The sequence below is a fragment of the Dendrobates tinctorius genome, unplaced genomic scaffold (genome assembly GCF_039654945.1).
Source record: "Dendrobates tinctorius isolate UK_male_01 unplaced genomic scaffold, ASM3965494v1 ptg000107l, whole genome shotgun sequence".
Classification (NCBI taxonomy): domain Eukaryota; kingdom Metazoa; phylum Chordata; class Amphibia; order Anura; family Dendrobatidae; genus Dendrobates; species Dendrobates tinctorius.
The window spans coordinates 13,767,575-13,792,245 of NW_027361775.1; the positions used below are offsets into that span (position 1 = coordinate 13,767,575).

Genomic DNA, 24,671 nt, shown 5'->3' on the forward strand with positions numbered 1-24,671 from the left:
TTTTATTTTATTTCAAATGCATCAAATAGTGTAACACCGCAGACAAAAGAAGTATCCAAAATGTGGGTATAATATCGTAATCCAGGATATGAGTATTATAAGATTTTTTGGCAAGATTAATCCACACTTGAGTGCGACTGTTTATCTACTGAGTACCTTAATTCTAGACACTAGCAAAGCAAACTTAAAGCCAAACAAAAGGTGTCCAAATAGTTAATGAATTGTGTGTCAATGCACGCTCATTATAGTGGCACCATATTATGCTTTAATACCCATACCCAGGCTGCAAGCCAAACTAATGAAGGCAAAGCGAATTCACACAAAGTATCTAGCCAAAGAAGTAAGCAAGTTTCAACCTTTTAGGTAACCTTTTCTACAATTAAATTAAAACGTTTTTAGTACTCATTCCAGAAACTGACATGATGGCATAGTGACATCATTTATTTTTGTATTTATTTTCTATTTGTTATTATTTATTTGTCATACTTATGCCTAGAAACAATAAGAGTGATTGTAAATGTTCATATACAGAAAGGTCACAGCACCAATATCACTGTAACTTTATATTATGCTAGGAGTATAGAATATTTATATGTAAATTTAAATGTTCTTATATTATAATGTATGATATAGTCCTATATTATATCAATTCATTTCTCTACGGAAATTGATGTAGAAGTTTCTTGTACTTGTTTTTGTGTTTAATCAATGTAAAAATGTCATTATCATACATAAAGCTTTCTGTTACACTCATCATGATGGGATATAAGTTCTAGTTGCAGCATATACTTTTTCTTTATACAGACAAAGGTGGCTAAAAAGTCAGATTAACTTTTTATATGCACTGGCAGGACAAAAAGAGGTTTAGGAATCCATCAGTGTATCATTGAGACTTATTCTTCTCAATTAAAACCAGACTTGCAGAGATCCCTGCTGATCTCATGAATGAGGAAGATGTAGCCCTAGGCAGCTTCACAGCTGGTCCTATTTTTACTGTCCTCTAAACAGCAGGCAGAATTTGTAGAGAAAGTTGTTGTTTGGGTCTATGATATAGCACTGCTGGGCTACACTGATGGCAATCTTTGATTAACCTTAGATGCAACATTAAATACATATTGCATCTTGTCTTTAGAATGTCCTGGTATTTTAGCTTTGCCTGTTAATGAGGGTATTCAAGGGCAGACATGTTCTTAATCTTTTATAAAAATACACTTTTCATTATACTGCCTCCTGGTTTACATTGATTTTACTGTGGAATTAAATAAACTGAAACTAGTGAACGTACATCTAAATATGTATAATAAATATATATAATAAATCTACTCTTCTAAAGGTCAAGTTTTCAACTTTATAAAACCGAATAAATATCTTTCTTAGGGAAAACAAGTTTTACATTCAAATGTAACAAAAGCACATTTACACTTTGTCTGGAATTATATACCGTGTAAGGGGGATGTCCAATGGCGTAACTTGAAGATTGTGGGGCTCAATGTAAAGTTTCCTGTAACTATCATGGGTCTTTAATAAAATGAGTTATTTTGTATGGGTCAAAATTTGGCCCTTTAAGGGAATCTGTCAGTAGGTTTTTGATATATATTAAATCTGAGGAAAGCATGAGTTTTAGGCTAAAGTACAGATTTCAGCAATGTGTCACATGTCAAGCTGTAACAAATATGAGAAACTGGGTCTGAGCAGAAAAAGTAAAAGTAAATTAATGTGCATGCAAAATGTAATTTGATCAAAATTATGTTAACTAAATACACTTATTATTACTATTATTACTACCTTCATGCAATTTTTGCAATATATTTTTTTACTTTTTTATTCCAGGATATTTGTTTTGTGTTTTGCTTTTGGTTTTCTCTGTGTAAAGGTCATGTGTTCATATGCAATTACACTTTGCATGCACATTAATTTACTTTTTCTGCTCAGACCCAGTTTCTCATTTGTTTCATTGTGCATTCTGTGCATATAAGGGTGTGACCGCCCTGTTTCTGAGTTGGAAAATCCATCCTGTCTGGCCTATACTATTACTGGTGGTTCAGTCCCTCTGTCCTTGTTCACATTTATGTCACTTGACAAGTGGAAAGGTTTTAAATACAAGAGTTAGGACTGTCCCACAAGGGTTGCCGTGACATGGCGGGATGGCTTCTACATTATTTTGATCAAAATTATGTTAACTAAATACCTTTATTATTACTATTGTTACTACCTTCATGCAATTTTTGCAATATATTTTTTTACTTTTTTATTCCAGGATATTTGTTTTGTGTTTTGCTTTTGGTTTTCTCTGTAACAAATATGAACCTAGCACTCAACTTAAAGGTATTTGTAAGGCGGTTTATTGTAGTACACGAAAAAAGACGTTTCGGTCAATGTGACAGATGGCTGGTGGACACCGCATCTTGAGGCACGTTTGCCCCTCTCCTATATACTGACAAGCTCATTACCTTAGAGAGATCATTCTCCTCAATGCCTAAAGCACCATCGTCCTTTCTGATAGATGCCTATAAGCTCTACACAATCTATATACCACACGTAACTGAAGAAGGTCACATTGACCGAAACGTCTTTTTTCGTGTACTACAATAAACCGCCTTACAAATACCTTTAAGTTGAGTGCTAGGTTCATCTTTGTTGCTTTAACGGTTTGGGAACCTAACCTTAGCACAATCTTGAGTTGTGCTCATGGTGTTCTTTCTATACATGTCAAGCTGTGTGCTGCCGCTTTTACTTACACTGAAGGTTTTATCAATGAAAATTAGCATTGCGTAGACTACAGCAGCTACAGCAGTTTGTGCATGCTAGTCTGACTCTGCCCCTTCTGTCATAAGCAGCTCACTGTCTATAGACAATATAAATATAGAGCCTGGTATGGTAGGGTCAGCTTTCTCAGCTTTGCTGCATTTTTAAATCTAAGAACTCTGATTGTTTCACAACTGCTGCACCCAAGGTCTCATTGCCTACATCATGCTGCTCTCAGTTGAGGTAGCAAAAACCTGTTGACAGATTCCCTTTATTAGGCTCAAGAATTCTTTTTGCTATTGCAAACCATGTACCCTCTATAGTTACACCCCAGGAATATTTATATATGAACATTTTATAAGAAATGTATGTACCTGAAATCAATTTTGTACATATCAGTGGGGTTTTCACTTAATCAAGCACATGGAGGCTAATTCAACATAGTCTTTACACCAGTTTTATTGCATAGAACACTTTTATAAGTTACAACTTTTTATGAAAAACATGAAGCGGTGCATTTTTTTAAAATTTTTTTGTGTTTTCACTCCTGTCCTTGCCAGCACCGCTCAAGTAGGTGGAGTATGAGAGGAACAATGAGAGGGCTATACATGCCCACCAAATTAATAGAAAGTTATGCCACTTTAGTGATGTAACTTTTGTCAGAAATATTAGAGAGGTGCACTAAGGTGCACATTTGAGAGAAGATGCGTGAATTCATTAAGTATGCCACTTAATGAATTTGGCACATCTCACCCAACTATGCCTCTTCATTAAGACTACAATGTACAATGCTTGTCTTAATGACTTTGACCCATGTACTTCTGCAATATCCATTTAGATAATTGGGATATTGAAATTTTTTGTAGCACGTACTACCATATTATAATACATTCCCTAAGACATTTTTTGGGATTTGTGATGACTGCAAAATTGCAAAAGCACATTACAACTTCCTTCACATTGTCTTTTTTAATATTTCTTTCTGCATGCATGAAATTTGCTTGTCTGATCCTTTTTTAATTTTTGTAGATTTAATGCACATAATAGTCAAATCATTTTGAGAAACTAATATGCAAAATACCTGAAAAAAAGTGCAATTTGTATCCCTGTTGCTTGGAAACATTGATCCTAAAAACTTCAATTTCATTAATTCCAGCCACAGCTAGATGACATTTTTGCTGCTTTTGTTTTTTTATCTACTTTCTCCAAGAAACATATTTATTTTGTTTTTCAATCGATGTAGCCCTTTGAGGGAATGTTTCTTGCAGGATAAGTTGTAGTTTTAAAAATGAATACTTTTTACACACAATATGCTGGAAAACTGGTAAAAAATACAAGTGCAGAAAAATGGTAAAAAAGCTAAATTGTTTTTGATTTTGAATTGTGTAATACAATGTTTACAAATGTCCTGGCCAAACGATTCTCCAAGTTAGTACAATGTTCTCTCCAACTGGTTAAAAAATATTATGACATGTACAAATAAATTATTGTCAATTTTCTGAAATCCCAACTGTTTTTATTTTTTTGTTGCTGAAGCTAAGTTAGGCCGGGTTCACATTAGCGTATGTGCGTGCAGTGTATACCTATGTACCGATCCACATTTGTCTTGCATACATATATTTAACATTGTGTACGCAGAGACATGCATTTGCATGTGGATGCATGCACATGCATCATTTCGCAGGGTGTGGCAAGCGCAACATGTGTGGCGTCAATTTAGCGCAGACATATGCATGCGGATGAGTGTGTCAAAACAATGCATTACTGTCTATGGGAGCACATAAGTACGCAAGGACATGCATACGCATGCATTCGATATGCATGCGTTCTTCGCACTAATCATGTCCAGGAAATGATTTCACCACCTGCAAAATCCCTGCTGTTTAAAAGGGGGTCTGGAAACAGGAAGTCCATTACTCTTAAGACTCTTGATGCAAGCACAAGACTCTGGATGTAAGTATAGAAGCTTTGAAAATGTCTGTTTGTCTCTCACTGCATTCTATACTCTGTACTTATGTTTTGTTTTCTGTTCCTTCTAGACTGTGTGATTTTCCTGTCCTTGACTCCTTGCCTGGATTTCTCATTCCTGTCCATGATTACCTGTCATAGATTGCTCCTGTGGAGCTGTCATGGATTGCTCCTGTGGCCCTGTGTAAGTATGAGTGTGTACTTTTACTGTGCTGCTCTATCCAGTCTCACACTCTGCCCAGTTTCACACCCTTCATCACTTTGTGTTTTATGTTTTCCTTTTTTTCCTTGTAGACTGTGCGGTGCTGATGTCCTCATGCTGTGCTGCTCTTCTGGTGCTGTGCTGTTCTTCTGGTGATGTGCTGCTGTCATGGTGCTGTGCTGCTGTCATGCTTCTGTGCTGCCTACTGGGCTGTTGGACTAATGCCTGTAATGTAAGTATTGGCCTTCAATTTTTTCTTTTTTTTTTGCTTTGGCTACATTGTGTTTGGCTCTTTTAAACAAGTTCAATTTTTCTTATCTGTTCTTTTTTGTAGTGTTTCACTTGACTGCTGCCTGCTCTTCAAACATGTCCTCCAGTGAAGAGCTGAATGCTTCCCAAGGTGGACATGACACTGATTATGTAATCACATTTGATATACTAATTGGTATGTATTGACTGGCAATACTACACATGTGGTAAATCATGTATTTTCTTTAAAGGAACCTTCCAGTGTGGAAGAGCAGGAGCAGTGTGGTGGCAATGATCTTTCCAGGGTCATCGGGTTCATATTCTTGAGCAGGAAAGACAGGGTGTAAGTATTCATTTCATTATCAGATTTGTAATTGTATTTTTTTCAGTCTTGTATCTTTAAAACTGTATGACTTATTAAATATTTTTTCTTATTTTATTTGATCTACAGGTTTGACAACGTGATGAAGGTCAACATGTCATTGACAATGACCTACACATTACACGGGTTCAAGAGCGTGTAGCATTGTGGGACCCCCATGATCGCAATCATTTAGACTCAGTATTGATTCGACGACTCTGGGAAGAAGTGGCCAGGTCGCTGTTGGATGATTGGGAACATGCAAGGCCACAAGTCAGAAAGGATTTTCGTTAAGTATTGCAATGTGGCATTATGTGTCTATTTTGCGGTAAATCTTGGTGTCTTTTTTACAATTATTTTTTTCTTCCCCTTCACAATGAAGAGAGTAAAAATTTGTTGGCGTTCAATGAAGGATCGCTTCAATAAGGATATCAGACAGGAGATGCGGGTTAAAAGTGATGCTGCTGCAAAGCTCTTGAAATATAAATACAACCATATGCTTTCTTTACTGAGGCCTGTACTTGCTCAGCAAACATGAGTATCTTTTCTGTTGCGTTACTAAAATTTTTTTACAGTTTGTATAGTTTGTTTTTATTTTGCACACATAACATGGAGCAGCACTATACAACCTGGATCTTCCTCTGTTGGAGCGGCCCCTCATCGACCAGCCAACGAACTGTCCCAATCTTCCACCAGTGATGCAGTACCTGGGCAGAATGCACAGGCTGGGAAATAGGCAGCTGGTCCATCAGGCTTTCCCCTCTCCCAGCCCTCTTCCACTGCTTTTGTTGGGACTTCTCATCAGCAGCACAGGGCCTGGGAGAGGTCAGTCATGACCAAGTTTATTCACTTAAGCTCGATCTTCCAGGATAGGATGAAGGTGATTGGAGATAGACAGGACAGTGGGTTCACTCAGGTGAATACAATTTTCCAGGATGTCCACAGAAGCCTTGACTGCCTGGAAGCCGACCTTAAGAGACCAGCAAGACATTTTTTTCCAGCATTAGAGCGGGGCGTGTCAGAAAACTTTACGCCTTAACTCCAGTTTAACATCATGCTGGCCTGCCAGGCTGCTTACAGCTAGGCATTACAGCAGCAGTCCAGAAGCAATCCGCCGCAGGATGGATTTTACCCACATCAACATGCACAGCATCACTGGCCTGTTCCCCAAATTCACAGCTACACAACGCTCCAGAGTGCAGCACTCCTGCAGCAAGCAGCATCCACCACGCTACAGAGTGCAGCACCCTCGCAACAAGCAGCGTCCACCATGATCTAGAGTGCAGCGCCATGTCGGCACACTGATACAGAGACCTAAACTCCTGCTCATCCAACAAAGAAACACAGAAAGACTCCCAGTAGTGACTTGGCACTGCACTGAAAAATGAAGAACCGGAGCAAGAAATGTCACCCAAAAATGGTCTTACCAAGTCCACCCTCACCTTCCTATGTGCCTATATTGTCTAATATAGACACATAGACACTACCTTCCCTTGGTTCTGTCCCATCCAATTTGTTTATCCCTCACCACAGTTCAACTGCGAATGTGTCGGCTACTCCCAATGTGTCCAGTCCCATCCAGGAGCCAATCCTTCAATTTATTGACCCTTCCCTTGTAACCCCTTTGTCACAGCGCTGGGTCTTGCGCGTCTTCCTGCGCACGCTGTCCAGCGCGCTCCTGCCTCTCGGCGCGTCCCCGCGCCCGGCCTCCGGCTCCCTCAGCGCCGGGCTCCTGCCCACGGCGCTCAGCCTCCTGGGTAAGCTGACGCGCTAGGCCCGCCCCCAATATGGCAGCGCCCACCGCTACATATGGCCGGCGTCAGCTCTGGTAAGACGCCTGATTATCTCATGCGGTGACGCTGTCCGCAGCTTCGCCCTCTGTGTCCTCAGGCCCCTCTTGTTCTCTGTCTTTGCTGCGTTTAGTACCATGGTTCTTCCTGCCTAACCTCGGACTGCCTCTCCTGTGCTCTGCCCTCCCTGTCTCCCTGGTGCTTTCCCTCCTCTGTCCTGCTTCCTACTTCCCTCTCCACGTCTCTGTTATTTGCCGTACAGCCTGTATTCATTTGTTTGCTTCTTTACATCTACAGCCTCCGTTCTTGTGCGCCCCTGGGCCTCCGGTTCTGCACCCACTGGGTTATTGCCTCACCCTGTACGCTGCCTCCTGCTCTTTTACCTCAGTCGTCCCTTTGGTTCCGGCTGTCACGGCTCTATCCCCGGGAGGTCTGTCCCTAACACTCCCTGTATAGGAGGTGGTCCTCACCTGGGCACTCGCCTCTGGGGGCTCTGGAGGCATGACCCAGAGGGTTCACTTCCAGGTACACCTTTACTTTTCCCACCACACCGTAACAGCATAATCAGGCCATGGACCCCACCGGAGCCACGGCCGCTCAGAAGGAGCTAGTCTTTCTTCGGGAGAATCAGACGCGCATGATGTCCTTCATGAAAACCATGGACTCACGTCTGTCCGCTCTCCAATCCTCCAACCCTGGTAACGCCGCCCAGTTGGCTGACCTACAACAGGAATTGGCACAGCAGCGAGACACCCAGTCGCATATCCTCAGCTATATGGCCTCGGTGGACGGTCGGTTGCTCACCTTGCAGGCGGCAGCATCTGCTCCCCCAGCCACGGGTTCCCATCCTCCTCCGCGGTTAGCCAAACCTCCTCGATATAACAGAGACACCAAGCTATGGCGGGGTTTTTTAAATCAGTGCCGTCTCCATTTTGAGTTACTGCCCCAGCAGTACCCCTCTGACCGAGCCAAGGTGGCCTTCATCATTTCCCATCTTGAGGGGGACACTTTGGCTTGGGTCAATCCGCTCTGGGAACAAGATGACCTGGTAGTTACTCAGCTTTCCGTGTTTTTGGATAGATTTCGTCGAGTTTTTGACAAACCGGGCCGTTTAGCCTCTACCACTGAGGCTTTATTTAACCTATGTCAAGGTTCTTTAACGGTGGGCCAGTATGCCATCCAGTTTAGGACTCTTTCTTCTGACTTAGGTTGGATTAATGAGGCCTTGGTGGGAGCTTTTTGGTGAGGCCTCTCAAGTCGGATAAAAGATGAGCTCGCGGGTCGTGACACCCCCACAGCTCTCGAGGATTTGATCTCTCTCTAGTGGTGCGAATTGACCTCCGCTTTCAGGAGCGTGCCAGGGAGAGAAGGGCTTCTCGTCCACTTTCTTCTGTCTGCAGGCAACCCAGTCCTCGACCTAGGAGTCTCCCGTCACCTCCGACACCCAAACCTATGCAGGTGGACCACCTAAAGCTATTCCGATCAGCATCGTAGGGAGAGGAGCCTCCACGGTCAGTGGTTCTACTGCGGTAACGGTTCCCACCTCATCCGAACTTGTCCCGAGCGTCCGGAAAACTTCTCCGCCTAGGCCAGGTAAGAGAGTCCTCCCTAGGTGCACATGATACATCTCTTTCTCTCACTAAAGGCACACTCCACAGTTCTTCATGCCCTTGTCAGTCGATAGTTGAAAATCCTTTTGGTGTGATTCAAGTCCCGACTCGATTACGGTTTTATGAGGTGGGCACACATTTGAAGTGCCTCATCCCCAACCACAACAAATAGCATTAATGGCCATTCAGTGTTCGGAAGAGGTTGTGGTAGTGGAAAATTAAAATTATTACCATACAAACATTGGCCCATATCAGAGTTTTTGAAAGTCTATGAGTAATTTCCTCGTCTAAATGAGCCAACGTCAATGGCAAAAAATCGACACTTAACATCTGCATTTGTCATGGGAACAATCAAAAAGTATTTTTTTGTAATTGAAATACTCGGATTCACGTCCAGCAGGTTTCATAATCCTACTGTGTTTGTCATCCACAGTCCCCACACAGTTTGGAAAATTACAAATTTCCTTGAATTTTGCAGCATTTTCCAGCCAGAGTTCATTTGTGGGTTGGGGAAGGAATTCTGCATGCAGAACGTCACATAAAGCACGGCAGGTGTCTCAAACAATCCCAGAGAGTGACACTTCAATCCGGAATTGAAAATGTAGAGATCGTGAGGTCTCTCCTGTAGCCAAGAATCTACTGAATAGAAAATGGAAAAAAAATCAGTACATGGCTGTTATAGCAATAATACAAATGACATGTTTATTTTTCAAAATTACATACCTCAGGGTCACCAACAGACGTTCCTCGGTGGGAATTTCTTGACGTAGTTGTGTATCCTGTGATTGATCCGCGGATACGTTGCAGCAATTCATCAAAGTTCTGTTCCAACATCCTCATATATTCAAAAAAATTCTCCCTGTTTTCACGCAGCTCTGTATACAAAGAGTGGTGGGCTCCACGGCTCTCTCGGACTTCAAAGATGGGGTGTTGCCAGTAGCGATGATGACATCTTTTAATGTGCCTGCTAAAACTTTGGTATAATTTATTTGTTATACTGTATTTAATACTTACTGCTTTATATCCGTGACTGGGGCCTCTCTAGATCTTATCAGGTGGAAGGTGCTGTAGCATATAGATGCAGCCTGGTCTCGTGCCTTTGATCATCTAACCACCCCCTAGTGTGCTGGCCCCAGCTGCCAAATTATACCAAACCAGCTTCCACAATCCCTTTCTCCTGACCCTGTAGTGTGGCCTATATATTTAGTAGTTCCTAAGGGGAAGCACACAGTGAGGGGTGCATGCAGGCATCCCGTAAGTAAAGCATCACAGAAGCTAAGCATAAAGAAAAAGACAGTTATCCATGATGGCTCATCAGGGCAGGAATCAGGTAACCGACACTTTGCTTACCCTTTTAGCCATGTGCTTTATTTCTATCTACCTGTGCTCCCTTGCCATCCACATTCACCACCCCATCCCCCTCCATCAAGACTCATAAACATCAGCCCCTCTATACTTCCCTCTCCCATGTACAGCTCCCATGCACACCTCACCTTCCTTAGAAACCTCAGCCCATCTTGCCCAAACACATTGCAGAAAAAAACTACTTACAATTCCAACAACTATTTGCTCTTTTTCTTCCTACTCCTACTGATTTCAGGGGACATCTCCCCAACTCTGGTCCACCATCCCCCAACCTCAACCCCTACCCTACCTCATATCGAAATCATAATAATCTTATTAATATTACTTGCACTCCCTCATCTCCACCTTTTAATTGTGCCCTCTGGAATCCACGGTCAGTTTGTAACAAGCTTCCTTTCCTGCACAACTACTTTATGAACAACTCTCTTAATCTGTTGGCCCTCACTGAAACCTGGATTCAGGATTCTGATACTGTCTCTCCTGCTGCCATTTCCTATGGTGGCTTACAATTCTCTCATTCCCCGAGACCCACAAACAGACTTGGTGGTGGAGTCGGCATACTCCTGTCCCCACAATGCACTTCCCAGGTCATCCCCCCAGTTCCATCAATCTCATTCCCTTCTTTTGAGGTCCACACCTTCAGGCTCTTCCGTCCCCTCTCCCTCAGAGTAGCGGTCATATACTGGCCCCAAGGCTCACCCACCCACTTCCTTGACCACTTTTCTGCCTGGCTGTCGCACTTCATGTCCTCAGAGCTACCAACTCTTATCCTGGGAGACTTCAACATCCCCATTAACAGCCTTACATCCACATCTGCATCCCAGCTTCTTTCACTAACAACCTCTCTAGGCCTCTTGCAGCTTTCAACCCTTGATCTCGTCTTTGTCTGGCTCTGTTCAATCTCCCACCTAAATAACTCACCGCATCCACTCTCTGACCACAACATACTCTCGTTCACGCTCACAAATCCTCGCCCACCCCAGCTCACTCCTACCTACCACACAATCAGAAATCTACAAGCCATTAACCCTCAGACACTTTCAGACTCCCTACACTCATCACTGTCCCCAATCTCCTCTTTTTCCTGTCCTGATCTGGCTGTTCATCACTACAACGACACTCTTAGAAGCATACTTGACCTAGTAGCTCCGATCACCCTCAGAACCTCCAAGCACAGAGTAAAACAGCCCTGGCTCACATCGCAAACTCGACTTCTCCAGCGATGCTCTAGGAGTGCTGAACGCCTATGGAGAAAAACCCGCACACCAGAAGACTTCATCCACTTCAAATTTATGTTAAGAACCTATAATGCTGCCCTTCACCTCGCCAAACAGACCTACTTCACGACCCTTATCTCCTCACTAGCCAACAACCCCAAGAAACTTTTCAACACTTTTCACTCCCTCCTCAGGCCAAAAGCACAAGCCCCTATCACAGATATTTGTGCTGATGACCTGGCCTCCCACTTCACAGAAAAATAGATAATATCCATCAGGAAATCTGCTCCCAACCACCGAGTGCTGTAACTCCCATCCCTTCCTGCATCTCCCCTTGCTCATTTTCCACATTTGATCCCATCACAGAAGAAGTCTCCAGACTCCTCTCTTCTCATCCGACCACATGCACTACCGACCCCTTTCCCTCACATCTCCTCCAGTCTCTCTCTCCAGTCGTCACAACTCACCTAACTGCAATCTTTAATCTCTCCCTCTCCTCGGGCATTTTTCCATCCTCCTTCAAACATGCCATCATTACTCTATTACTAAATAAGCCCACTCTCAAACCCATCCTGCACAAAAAACTACAGACCAGTCTCCAATCTCCCCTTCATCTCTAAACTTTTGGAGCGCCTAGTTTACTCCCGCCTTACCCGTTACCTCTCCATTCACTCCCTTCTAGACCCTTCGCAGTCTGGCTTCCGCCCCTACATTTGACTGAAACTGCACGCATCAAAGTGACCAATGACCTTCTGACAGCAAAACATAATGGTGACCACTGCTCATTCTTCTTGACCTATCTGCAGCTTTCGACACTGTTGACCCCCATCTCCTACTCTCTAGGCTCTAGTCACTAGGCATTAAGGACATTGCTCTCTCCCGGTTCTCTTCCTATCTCTCTGACAGCTCCTTCAGTGTTTTGCTCTCTGGCTCCACGTCATCTCCTCTTCCTCTTGCTGTTGGGGTACCTCAGGGCTCAGTCCTTGGCCCCCTTCTCTTCTCTCTCTACACGGCCCCAATTGGACAGACCATCAGCAGATTTTGCTTTCAGTACCATCTTTATGCTGATGACACACAACTCTACATGTCATTCCCCAACCTTACCCCCGCTGTACTACAGAACGCCAGTGACTGTCTGTCTGCAGTCTCCAACATCATGTCCACTTTCTATCTGAAACTCAACCTCTCCAAAACTGAACTTCTTCTGCTCCCGCCATCTACTAACCTCCCTAAATCTGACATTTCCCTCCCCATGGGTGGCACTATAATAACACCCCGGCAACAGGTGCACTGTCTGGGTGTTATATTTGACACCAATCTCTCCTTCAGATCCCATATACAATCTCTCAACCGCTCTTGCCGCTTACACCTAAAGAACACCTCTAGAATCCACCCTTTTCTCACCATGGAAACAACAAAAACCCTCACTGTAGCATTGATCCACTCTTGCCTGGATTACTGCAATGCTCTATTAATTACTCAACCATCCCCTCTCCAGTCCATACTTAATGCAGCAGCCAAGGTCATCTATCTGGCAAATTGGTACTCGGACGCGTCCGCTCTTTGCCAGTCCTTACACTGGCTGACCATTCATTAAAGGATCCAACAGGGGCGTATCTAGGGGGGCAGCCAGGGCAGTTGCCCCGGGCACAGCCGGCAGGGGGTGCAGTCGGGCCGCCTAATGCAGCGGTCCGCAGTGCCCTCCCTGGCGGCTGCGTTCTGCTGCCCCCCAGCCTGAGAGTCGGCGGTTCTCTGTGACAGCTGTCACAGCTGACAGCCGGCGCAGAGAAGGTGTGTGTGCCGGCACCCAGGGAACAATTGTACTGGCGTCTATACAGACGCTAGTACAATTGAAGCTCTGACTGCCAGGTCAGAGCGACGTCAGCAGTGTGACATGTCATGTGATCACGCTGCTGATGTCGCTCCCCGGCGCCCAGAGCAAACGCTCAGCGCTGGTGTTAAGTGCTCCACTATGGAGCTGAAGACACCGAAGATGGGAGATGGGGGGTGTTAATGTGGGGAAGGGGGTTAATGATGGGAAGGGGGGTTAATGAGTGGGGATGGGGGTTATTGTGTTGGGGGTTAATGAGTGGGGATGGGGGTTAATTTGTGGGGGGTTAATGTGTGTGGGGGGTTAATGAGTGGGGATGGGGGTTAATGTGTTGGAGGGTTAAAGAGTGAGGATGGGGGTTAATGTGTGGGGGGTTAATGAGTGGGGATGGGGGTTAATTTGTGGGGGGTTAATGTGTGTGGGGGGTTAATGAGTGGGGATGGGGGTTAATGTGTGGGGGGTTAATGTGTGTGGGGGTTAATGAGTGGGGATGGGGTTAATGTGTGGGGGGTTAATGAGTGGGGATAGGGGTTAATGTGTGGGGGGTTAATGAGTGGGGATGGGGGTTAATGTGTGGGGGGTTAATGAGTGGGGATGGGGGTTAATGTGGGGGGTTAATGAGTGGGGATGGGGGTTAATGTGTGGGGGGTTAATATGTGTGAGGGGGTTAATGAGTGGGGATGGGGTTAGCGTATGGGGGGTTAATGAGAGGGGATGGGGGTTAGCGCGTGGGGGGTTAATGAGTGGGGATGGGGGTTAATATGTGGGGCTTAATGAGTGGGGATGGGGTTAATGTATGGGGGGTTAATGAGTGGGGATGGGGGATTCTTAATGTGTGGGGAATTTGGAGTGGGGATGGGGGTTAATGAGTGGGGATGGGGTTAATGTGTGGGGGGATTTGGAGTGGGGGGTACATAATATGTGGGGGATTTGGGAGTAGGGACAGGGGTTATTGAGTGGGGATGGGGGGTTATTTAATGTGTGGGGAATTTGGAGTGGGGATGGGGGTTATTTAATGTGTGGAGGGATTTGGAGTGGGGATGGGGGTTATTTAATGTGTGTGAGGATTTGGAGTGGGGTTGGGGGGGTTATTTAATGTGTGTGAGGGATTTGGAATGGGGATGGGGGTTATTTAATTGTGGGGGGATTTGGAGTGGAGATGTGGGTTATTTAATGTGTGTGAGGGATTTGGAGTGGGGATAGGGGTTATTTAATGTGTGAGGGATTTGGAGTGGGGATGGGGGATTTAATGTGTGAGCGGGATTTGGGGTGGGGATGGGGGTTATTTAATGTGTGTGAGGGATTGGGGGTGGGGGATTTGGAGTCGGGATGGGGGGATTTAATGTGTGTGGGGAGATTTGAGGACACAAAATGAAGAGTATGTATGAGGAAATAGTATGAGGGATGGGTGCAGACAGTATGGGGAGCGAACGGGTAAATGTATGTGGACACAGTATGGGGAATGAGGGTGATAGGAAGTGTGCAGACACAGTATGGGGAGTCGGGGGTATGTGTGAGCAGACAGTATAGAGAGTGGGGGGGTAAATATATGAGGAGACAGTATGGTGAACAGGTGGGATGTTAGAGGAAACAGTATGAGGAGGGAGGGGAATAGTGTGAGGCGACAGTATATTGCAGACATTTTTATTCAGGAGAATTATAATGACACTTCTATCTTTAAGGGCGTCATGTGGAGATTTGCTGCCAAAGACCGGAGAAGATGGACGTCTGCAGAGACGGCTGTGGATGAGAAAACTCATCATGGGGTCTGGACAAGAAGAAGAAAAGGAGACCGACTCCAAAGACGACGTCATCTATAAGGTACCTGGATGTAAATATTATTTGTGATACTGACTAATTCTCATGTTTTTATTTGTTAGGAACATTAAAGGGGTTGTCCAGGTTTGTGCTGAGTCTGCAGTCATTCTATGTGACTGCAGACTTCTGAATTCTCACAGTGCTCACTGAAAGCTGTCAGGATTCTCTCATGCTGGTAATTTACATACATGCGGTCACATGCTGACTAGACATGTGTGGCCTCACTCAATGAAAATGAACAGAGCGAAGCCGGGCACGTCTAGTCAGAATGTGGCCAGAAGTATACAAATCACATGCTTGTGCTGACATGACTGTACATCGGCAAGGGAGAATCCTAAATGTGTGCAGTGCATTAGGTGTGAGAATTCAGAAGCCGCAATGTCAGGATTCAGCTCTGCAGGTTCCAATACTCATCACATGGACACCTAACTCATATGCGATTTTCATAGTTGTGGTCCTGTGACAACGAGCTTCTCTTCCTGCTTTCAGTTTTTTACTGAACATTGAGAGGATTAAGTAGAGCAGCTAATGGGTACATGACTAACTGTGCAAGTCGCACATGTACTTGGGGGGGCGCCGAACCAAATTCTTGCCCGGGTGCCAGAAAGCCTAGATACGCCTCTGAGATCCAATTCAAAGTACGTGTTCTCACCCACAAAGCTCTCCACAGTGCAGCACCCCCCTACATCTCCTCCCTCATTTCTGTCTATCGGCCTAACTGGCCGCTGCGCTCTGCAAACAACTCTCGACTAACCTCTTCACTAATCTGTACCTCCCACTCCCGACTCCACGACTTCTCCCACGCTGCGCCAATCCTCTGGAATGCTCTACCCCAAGAAATTAGGACTATCCTCAATTTGCATAGTTTTAGGTGCTCCCTCAAAACACATTTGTTCAGAGCGGCCTATCACGTTCACTAATCAAAATCATTCTATGTGTAGGTGTGTATGAGTAGCCCATTCACTATCTCCATCGATCCCTCACTCCCTCAAGATGGCTGGACCATTATTGTAAATACATCATTGTAAATACACACCTGTACTTTGCATCTCCCCTACCTCATTGTAGATTGTAAGCTCTCACGAGCAGGGTCGTCTTATTTTGCTTTAATTATTGTATTGTTAAAGTTGTTACTTATGACTTGTGTTTTGAAACTGTTAAACTGTAAAGCGCTGCGGAATATGTTGGCGCTATATAAATAAAGATTATTATTATTATTATACATCTTGCTCTTCTTCTTTCTTCTTCACAAGCCACAGCAAAGGCAAAAGCCAATTTCAATTCCAAATCCAGATTGCGATAGAAGCCCTCGATGCCAAGATCCATTTTGCAGCTGGATACAGCAGCAAAAGATGAGGATTTCATCTAAGTAAGGTTTATATCCCCATGAGACATGCCCATTGTGTGTGGCTTGTGTCAAGGAAATTTTCCTGGAACAGCATTTGCCGCACTACAAAATTTTTTGAAAATTTGAACGCATGTGCTGAAAAAACGCAAATGCATGCAAAAACAAATACAAAGGCTTGCACATGCAGCTTTTTTGCATCATGCATAAGCTGATGTGGATAAAAAATGCAGTGTAACCAAGCGTTTGAATGTGTTTTGTCATGCGTTTGCGCATGCAGATGATACGCTGCGCACAGAGATGCTAATGTGAACTTAGGTTTAGGGTTTGCTTTTTATGCTGTGAGAAGTAATTTCTATTAGTACCATTTTGGGGTACTTGAATGTTAAAAAATGAAAAATTACAACTGGCATTTCATTTTAAGTTTTAGTTTCATAACTTTATATTTTGACAGATGAGACTTTGGCAATATTGAATATATACATTTTTCATATTTTTGATTTCTATATTTTTTAAAAAGAAGAATTTATAATTGGTGGAGAAAGGATAAACTTGATCGACCTAAGCCTTTTTTCGACCTACAGCTGCGTGAAAAAGTTTTTGACCACGTTCTGATTTCCTATTTTTTGCATGTTTGTCACATTTAAATATTTCAGATCACCACACAAATTCAAATATTAGACAAAGATAACACAAGTAATCACAAGATGCCGTTTTTAAATGAAGGTCTTTATTATTAAGGTATAAATAAATCAAAACCTTTAGTGCCCCCTAAGCCTAATAACTGGTTGGACCACCCTTAGCAGCAACAACTGCAATCAAGCATTTAGGATAACTGGCAATGAGACTTCTAAAACGCTCTGGAGGAATTTTGGCCCACTCATCATTGCAGAATTGTTGTAACTCAGCCATATTGAAGGGTTAACAACCATGAACCACCTTTTAAGGTCATGCCATAGCATCTCAATAGGATTTAGGTCAGGACTTTGACTAGGCCTCTCCAAATTCTTAATTTAGTTTTCTTAAGCCATTCAGAGGTGGACTTGCAGGTGTGTTTTGGATTATTGTCTCTTTGCATACCTCAAATGAGCTTCAGCTTGATGTCATGAACACATGGCCACACATTCTCATTGAGGATTTTTTGGTAGACAGCAGTATTCATGGTTCCATTTATAACAGCAAGTCTTCGAGATCCTGAAGCAGCAAATTTAAAGCTCCATATTTTATTGTTGGTATGATGTTATTTTTCTTAAATGCTGTGTTACTTCTACGCCTGATGTAATGGCATATAGACCTTCCAAAAAGTTCAACTTTTGCCTTGTCAGTTCACAGAGTATTCTCCCAAAAGTCTTGTGGATCATCAAGATGTTTTCTGGTAAAACTGAGACAAGCCTTTATGTTCTTATTGCTCAGCAGTGTTTTTTGTCTTGGAACTTTGCCATGCAAGCCATTTTTGCACAGTCTTTTTCTTTTGGTGAGAGTCATGAACACTGACCTTAACTAAGGCACGTAATGGCTGCAGTTCTTTGGATATTGTTGTGGGGTCTATTGTAATCTCTTGGATGAATCAAAATTACCCTCTTGGGGTAATTTTGGTGTGCTGGCCACTCCTAAGAAGGTCCACCACTGTTCTTTTGTTTTTGCCATTTGTGGATAATGGCTCTCACTGTGGATCACTGGAGTCCCAAAGCTTGAGAAATGGCTTTATAACATTTTCTAGACTGATGAATCTCAATTATTTTATTTCTTATTTGCTTTCTTTCTTTGCATTTCGGTATTATGTCTAGTTTTTGAGGATCTTTTGGTCTGCTTCCGTTTGTCAGGCAGGTCCTATTTAAGTAATTTTTTGATTGAGAAAAGGTGTGGCAGTAATCAGGAATGGGTGTGGCTAGGGAATTTGAACTCTGCTTCCTAAAGATGTGATTAAGCACAATCAATTTATGTTTTAAGGGGAAATCATTTTTTCAATCAGGGCCCTGTAGGTTTGGATTTATTTTTCCCTTAATAATAAATACCTTCATTTAAAAACTGCATTTTGTGTTTACTTGTGTTATCTCTATATTATGTTTACATTTGTTTAGTGATCTGAAACATTTGTGACAAACTTGCAAAATAAAAGGAAACAAGGAAGGGGGCAAACACTTCATCACACAATTGTATGTAACTATGATATATTGGTATATGCAACTATGAAAATGACAATGATTCTAACTTTTTTTCCCCTGTTGCTACACTAACAAGCAACCTATTGACATAGCATAATAGGTTGAATTTTAGCTGCCATAGTATCTTATCAGGGATGCCATGAGCAAAAAGAAATATTGTGCCTCATTGAGCAGTAAAACCCAGGATATATGCATCAAAGGTATGGTAACATATATAATGCTCACCTTATTTATGATGATTTGCAAATAACAGGCTCAAAATTGGAATAAGTCTTTTGGTAATGTGTGACACTTGCACCAGGACACCACCTGTTTCTGCTCTTTCTCCAAAAAGGACTAATGAACCATTATCGCTGCTGGTGTTACTGTTAGTGCTTAGTGTTGCCATCCTAGAGAAATGGACCATGCTTTTCTCAGATGTCATTCTACTTGCTTTTTTCACTTAAGGTTTGTGCATGCTTCCAAACCAATAAAAAGCCCCTGGAAGGTCATATTTTTATATTGAGGTTAATTATTAAGCAATAGATCCATGACACATTGAAAAATATTGGAAGCCAATGATAAATCACCAAATAGGAGGATAGGATATGCTCTGAATCTCACAGATTTCACTCATAAAACCATGATTTTAATGTATGTGTGAATACATCCATGAGTCCGAGTGCTGACTGAAAAAATCAGACAGCACTCAAACATGTTACATGGATGTTTGAATGTAGCCTAATGCTAGGCTGCGAGCGCTGATGGTAAAGTATGTACAGAATTTAAAGTAAAGTCCAAATAATTCAATGATATTCATATCCATAAAAATAAATGCTACATATATATCAACACTAGTTTAGCCAATGTGTTCAGTATGTGCAACATGTGACCTTTTCATTCCAATCAGAGCTTCTCTCTAATAAATGAAAGGACCTTAGCTTTTTTTGCTTCATTTCTCATGAACAACCCAACTTCACATAGCATCCTGTATACTTAGCATTCTAAATGTGGCTGAGACAGCAAACATTTTTCTCTTTTGCTAATCAATGATGAGTTTTATTTTCTATACTACTATGTTGCCATTTTCTTTATGATTTGGTTTGTTCTATATGTGCCACTTTTCATTCTGTTAATGATGCTTAATAGCATATTCTAATAAAGGAATTGCTATTTTCCTATTTTATCAGATGCTCAGTGGTTAACATAATAGTGCTACAATATTGGAGCCTGAGTTTAAATCCAACTAATGTGAAATGTATCTTTATGGTGTTTTGATTTTTGACCCTACAGTATGATGTAATTTCCTCTTCCTAATTTAGGGCTTATTCACACTTCAGTATTTAGCTAGTACTTTTCATCAGTGTTTGTATGTCAAAAACAGGAGAGGAACTTACAGAGAAAAACTATAAATGAGAGATTGACACTTGTTCTGTGTTTTGGAGACACACCTGGATTTGGCATACAGATACTGATGAAATGCTGATCAAAATACTGATATGTGAATAAAGCCTTATTATTAGTGATGAGTGAGTATACTTGTTACTCGAGATTTCCCGAGCATGCTCGGTTGATCTCTGAGTATTTGGATGTGCTCTGAGATTTAGTTTCTGTCGCCATAGCTGCATGATTTGTGGCTGCTAGCCAGCCTGAATACATGTGGGGGTTGCCTGTTTGTTAGGAATTCCCACATGTATTCAGGCTGTCTAGCAGCCGCAAATCATGCAGCTACGGCGACAGAAACTAAATCTACGAGCACATCCAAATACTCAGAGATCACCAGAGCATGCTCGGGAAATCTCGAGTAACGAGTATACTAGCTCATCACTACTTATTATGTTTATAAATTCTTGGTGTTGTAACTGTTTTATCTGTTCATGAATATACAGATACGGTGTTAAAACAAGCAGCATATGTTTTTATTGACATATTAGACTTACATTTTTGATACATTGCACAGTGTGATCACAAATGAGGAGACATAGGGAGCCTCTCTCAATAGAAGAGATAAACAAATCTTTTGCAATTTGGATTTGCAAGCCGCGTTGAATTTTTCAAATAATTTGATTATTGGATGAATTGCAAATACTGCAAGTGCCCTTGAAAGATGTGCAAAATACTGGAAAGTCTCCAAGGCGTGTAATCAACCACTTTCAAGCTGCTTAACTCAATCTTTGGCTTAGTAGTGGCAAAGTGACCTCAAAATGCATGGCTATTGGTAAATGGATGGTAACAGTTCTTCACTGCTGTGCGTGCTGTCATGCACAATATCTATAGAATTTGACTACTGTTGTATGGCTTTCTCTCCATGTTGCTATTGGTAAGCTGTGGCATCCTCTTATTTTTAAGATTCACCCCAAAATGGCTGCTGCATTCCCTGCCTTTGCTTTTATAAAGGCTTGGCTGATTTATACCTTGTAATGTTATACCTACAGAGCATTATGGGTTAACCCACTCTGCTGTGTCAAAGCTCATGAGGGTTGGTTGATGTAATCTTCTGCACTGTGTAAAATGGTAGCAGACATTTTTAATGATTTTTCTAAAGCAAATTGAAAATTGTTTAAATTTGCCAGGTCCCACAAATTTACCAAAATGGAACACAAGTTTGATTTTCATTGAAGAAATTTGCTCATCTCTTTCAAATACCCTTGGCATCATAGGATTAAACATCAGTATTAAAGTTAACACTTATCCCACCAAATATTGCAGTGACATGGAAATGTGATATGGTCTTATTTCTGCTGTTAAATTATGATGAATGCACCTACCAAATTGCCATAAAGAAAGAAAACATCTCATGCATAGGAACAGAGAATGGTTAAGGGTAAATGCAATAATTTTATAATAACATAGACATGTAACAGTAAAACAAGAAGTGAATAATAAGTTGGTGAAAATATATGCTCAATATGTTATAAATTATATTTTATTTTGTGAAGAATGATTACACCTGGGAATTTTGCATTAGATAAAACAATTTCATGGCCAGAAATATGCAATGAATATAATCTGATTAATTCCTTATCTGATCATAGTAAAAGTAATTGTTCTTCTGCATCTATTACGCAGTAATGCTGATTAATTTATTTCAATTCTCTAACAAATAATTACCTTTTGCTAAATCACTGTTAAATTATAGTGATGAATAATTACCCTAGATAATTGTAATGTTGGTGACAGCTGTCAGGCAATTTTATGGCAAATCCAAAGTTTTGAAACTCCTGGATCTGATAAAATATATTAACATAGCAGGAGGCAAATGATTAATTCTCTGATGACAAAAAGCATGTTCACATGTATGTCTATATAACTTTTCTTTATCTTCTAATTTACAATGGGGTCATTGTACAATGTTTAGATAGAACAAGTATAGCTTCTGACTTTCTCAACCCATATTTACTGTGAAAAGAATGAAAACAACTAATATGTATATACTGACTTGAGTTGAAACATTTACGGCAAAATCAAAGTACCGTATTTTTCAGACTATAAGATGAACTTTTTTCCACCAAAAATATGGAGGAAAATGGGGAGTGCGTGTGCTCCCATAAGTGTGAAATGTAGTGAATATTAACTTCCTTTAGTAGAGGCAGCTGTTAAAGAGGCAGCTATTAAAGAGCAATGATTATTCACTGCTCTCCATGCATATTGTCACATGGAGAATAGTGAGCATTCCAGAAGCTGTATTTGGCTTGTAAGCAGCACATAATGTCCCTGCAATACACTGCTTACAAGCATAAATCAGCTGCTGGCACGGTACAAGACGCTGCGAGGGAGCACAGGGAAGGTAAGTTTTATGGGTTAAGTTTTTTTTGTTTTTCTGATGGGGGCCATGCATGCTAGGATGGGGACAGGAGCCATTCATACTAGGATAAGGATGGGGCCATGCAACCCAGGACAAAGATGGTGCCCTGCATACCATGATAGGGATGAGGTGGCCATGCATACCAGAATGGGTATGGGGCCAATCATACCAGGATAAAAATTGGGTCAGGCATACCAGGATGGAGATGGGGCACTGCATTCTAGGACAGGGATGAGGGGACACTGCATACCACTTTTTATTTAAGTGTTAAAAAAAATCCAGTTTGTTTAAAAAAAAAATTGTGCCATTTTCTGAGACCCATAGCGTCTCAATTTTTCGTGATCTCGGGTTGGGTGAGGGCTTAATTTTTGCATGCTGAGCTGATGTTTTTAATGATTTCATTTTAGTGCAGATATTTTCTTCACCCGCTATTGCATCTTAATGTAATGTTGTGGTGACCAAATAGCGTAATTCTGGCATTTTTACCTTTTTCTCTCGACACCGTTTATCAATCATATTAATCTCTTTTTATTGATAGATTGGGTGATTCTGCATGTGGCGATTCCAAATATGTGTATGTTTGATTTTTTTATTGTTTTATTTTGAATGGGACGAAAGGGTGGTGATTTAAACTTTCATTTTTTTAAATAATTTTGAAAACTTTCTTTTTTACTTTTGGCATGCTTCAATAGTCTCCATGGGAGACTAGAAGCTGCCATAACCCAGCTCTGCTACATAGAGGAGATGATCGGATCACCTGTATGTAGCAGAAAACCTCACTTGCTATGAGTGCTGACCTCTGGGCAGCGTTCATAGCAATCTGTCAATGACAATCATGGAGATCTCCAGGAGACCTCTGATTGTTATGCCAACCCTTCTATGACCTGCGATCACATGAAGGGGGTCACCGATGGGCGGATATCGGCCTGATGGCTGGAAGCGCACATTAAATGCCACTGTCAGAGTTTCATAGTGTCATTAAATGGGTTAATGGCCACTGGTGGATTGTGATTCTACCCGTGGCTGTTCTGGGCACATGTCAGATGTTCAAAAGAGTTGGCATGTGCGTGGAAATATGTGGGCTCGCCACTGGAGCCCACATCAAAAGTAGAGAAGCGACGAGCGCCATAACAGTTCGGTGCAGGTCGCAAAGGGGTCAAAAATTATAAAAAAGTTCATAAAAGGCAACTTCCATCTTCTGAAATGATCTCCCTTGTGTTATTCCATCTGCAAGCTCTATCTGTCCATCCCAGTGGCCGATCAGCTATCCGTGCATGTGCAGTTTCTATTATCTTAAAAAAGAGCTTCTCCACCTCCTCACCTCCAGCATGTGCAGCATATATGATATATTCCTGATCCCAAGTCATTCTAGTTCATGTGACATTACCAATAATGGGGAATGGTATTGGAGTGAATCGAACATTTCAAGAAATTGATTCTGGGGGAAAACAATGCCACATTTTAATGGGATAGTATAAAAAATACTATTAACCATTTAGTATAAATAACATAAGTTTATTCCATGGGTTATTACAAGGATTGTGATCATACCAAATGTGTCTAGTTAATTTCATATTGTAATACTTAAAATTGAAAGCAAAGGTAGGTTTTTTGAAAATTACTTATTTTGCATCACTTCATTTTGTAACTCCTATTTTTCTACCAATGTAGCTGTACAGTATGTGAACATATTTTGTATAGGACTATTATTTAATTTTTATGTAGCTTCATTTTTGAGCATTAAACATAATTAGATTTTTAGGGGGAATAAGGAAAAAGACATAAATTACTCGGTCATAATTTTTTCAGAATTTATTAGGGAGCATGTGCAATGACTGCAGTAGAAATATTACTTTTTATTATGACAAGGTGCCGCAATTGCTTCTGACTGAGGTATTGAATGCGAATGCGTTAAATCTAAAGATTGTGAGCTTACGAGCAGGTCCTTCACTCCTCCTGTAACTGTTGAACTATGTGTTACTTTGTGATGCCTTTATATTTTTATATGCATCACCACTTATTTGTAAAGTGCAATTTTGGCACTATATAAATATAATTACTATTAATATTATTATAAATAGTCAAAATCATAGCTATCTCAATCACAGACATTAGGGTGGAATGTCAGCTGTATATGTCAGCTATACAAAACAGCTGGCACCAGGAAATTATAGTACAAGCACAGATCCTGTCATGGCATGCAATGTTGTTCCCAAAAAGA

At 41.7% G+C, this 24,671-nt stretch overlaps 1 protein-coding gene across 3 annotated transcripts in view; it reads left to right on the plus strand.

Moving 5' to 3' along the window:
* Positions 1 to 24,671, plus strand: part of CSMD1 (CUB and Sushi multiple domains 1) — a 2,734,739-nt gene that overhangs the window by 2,112,013 nt on the left and 598,055 nt on the right. The window lies entirely within an intron of this gene.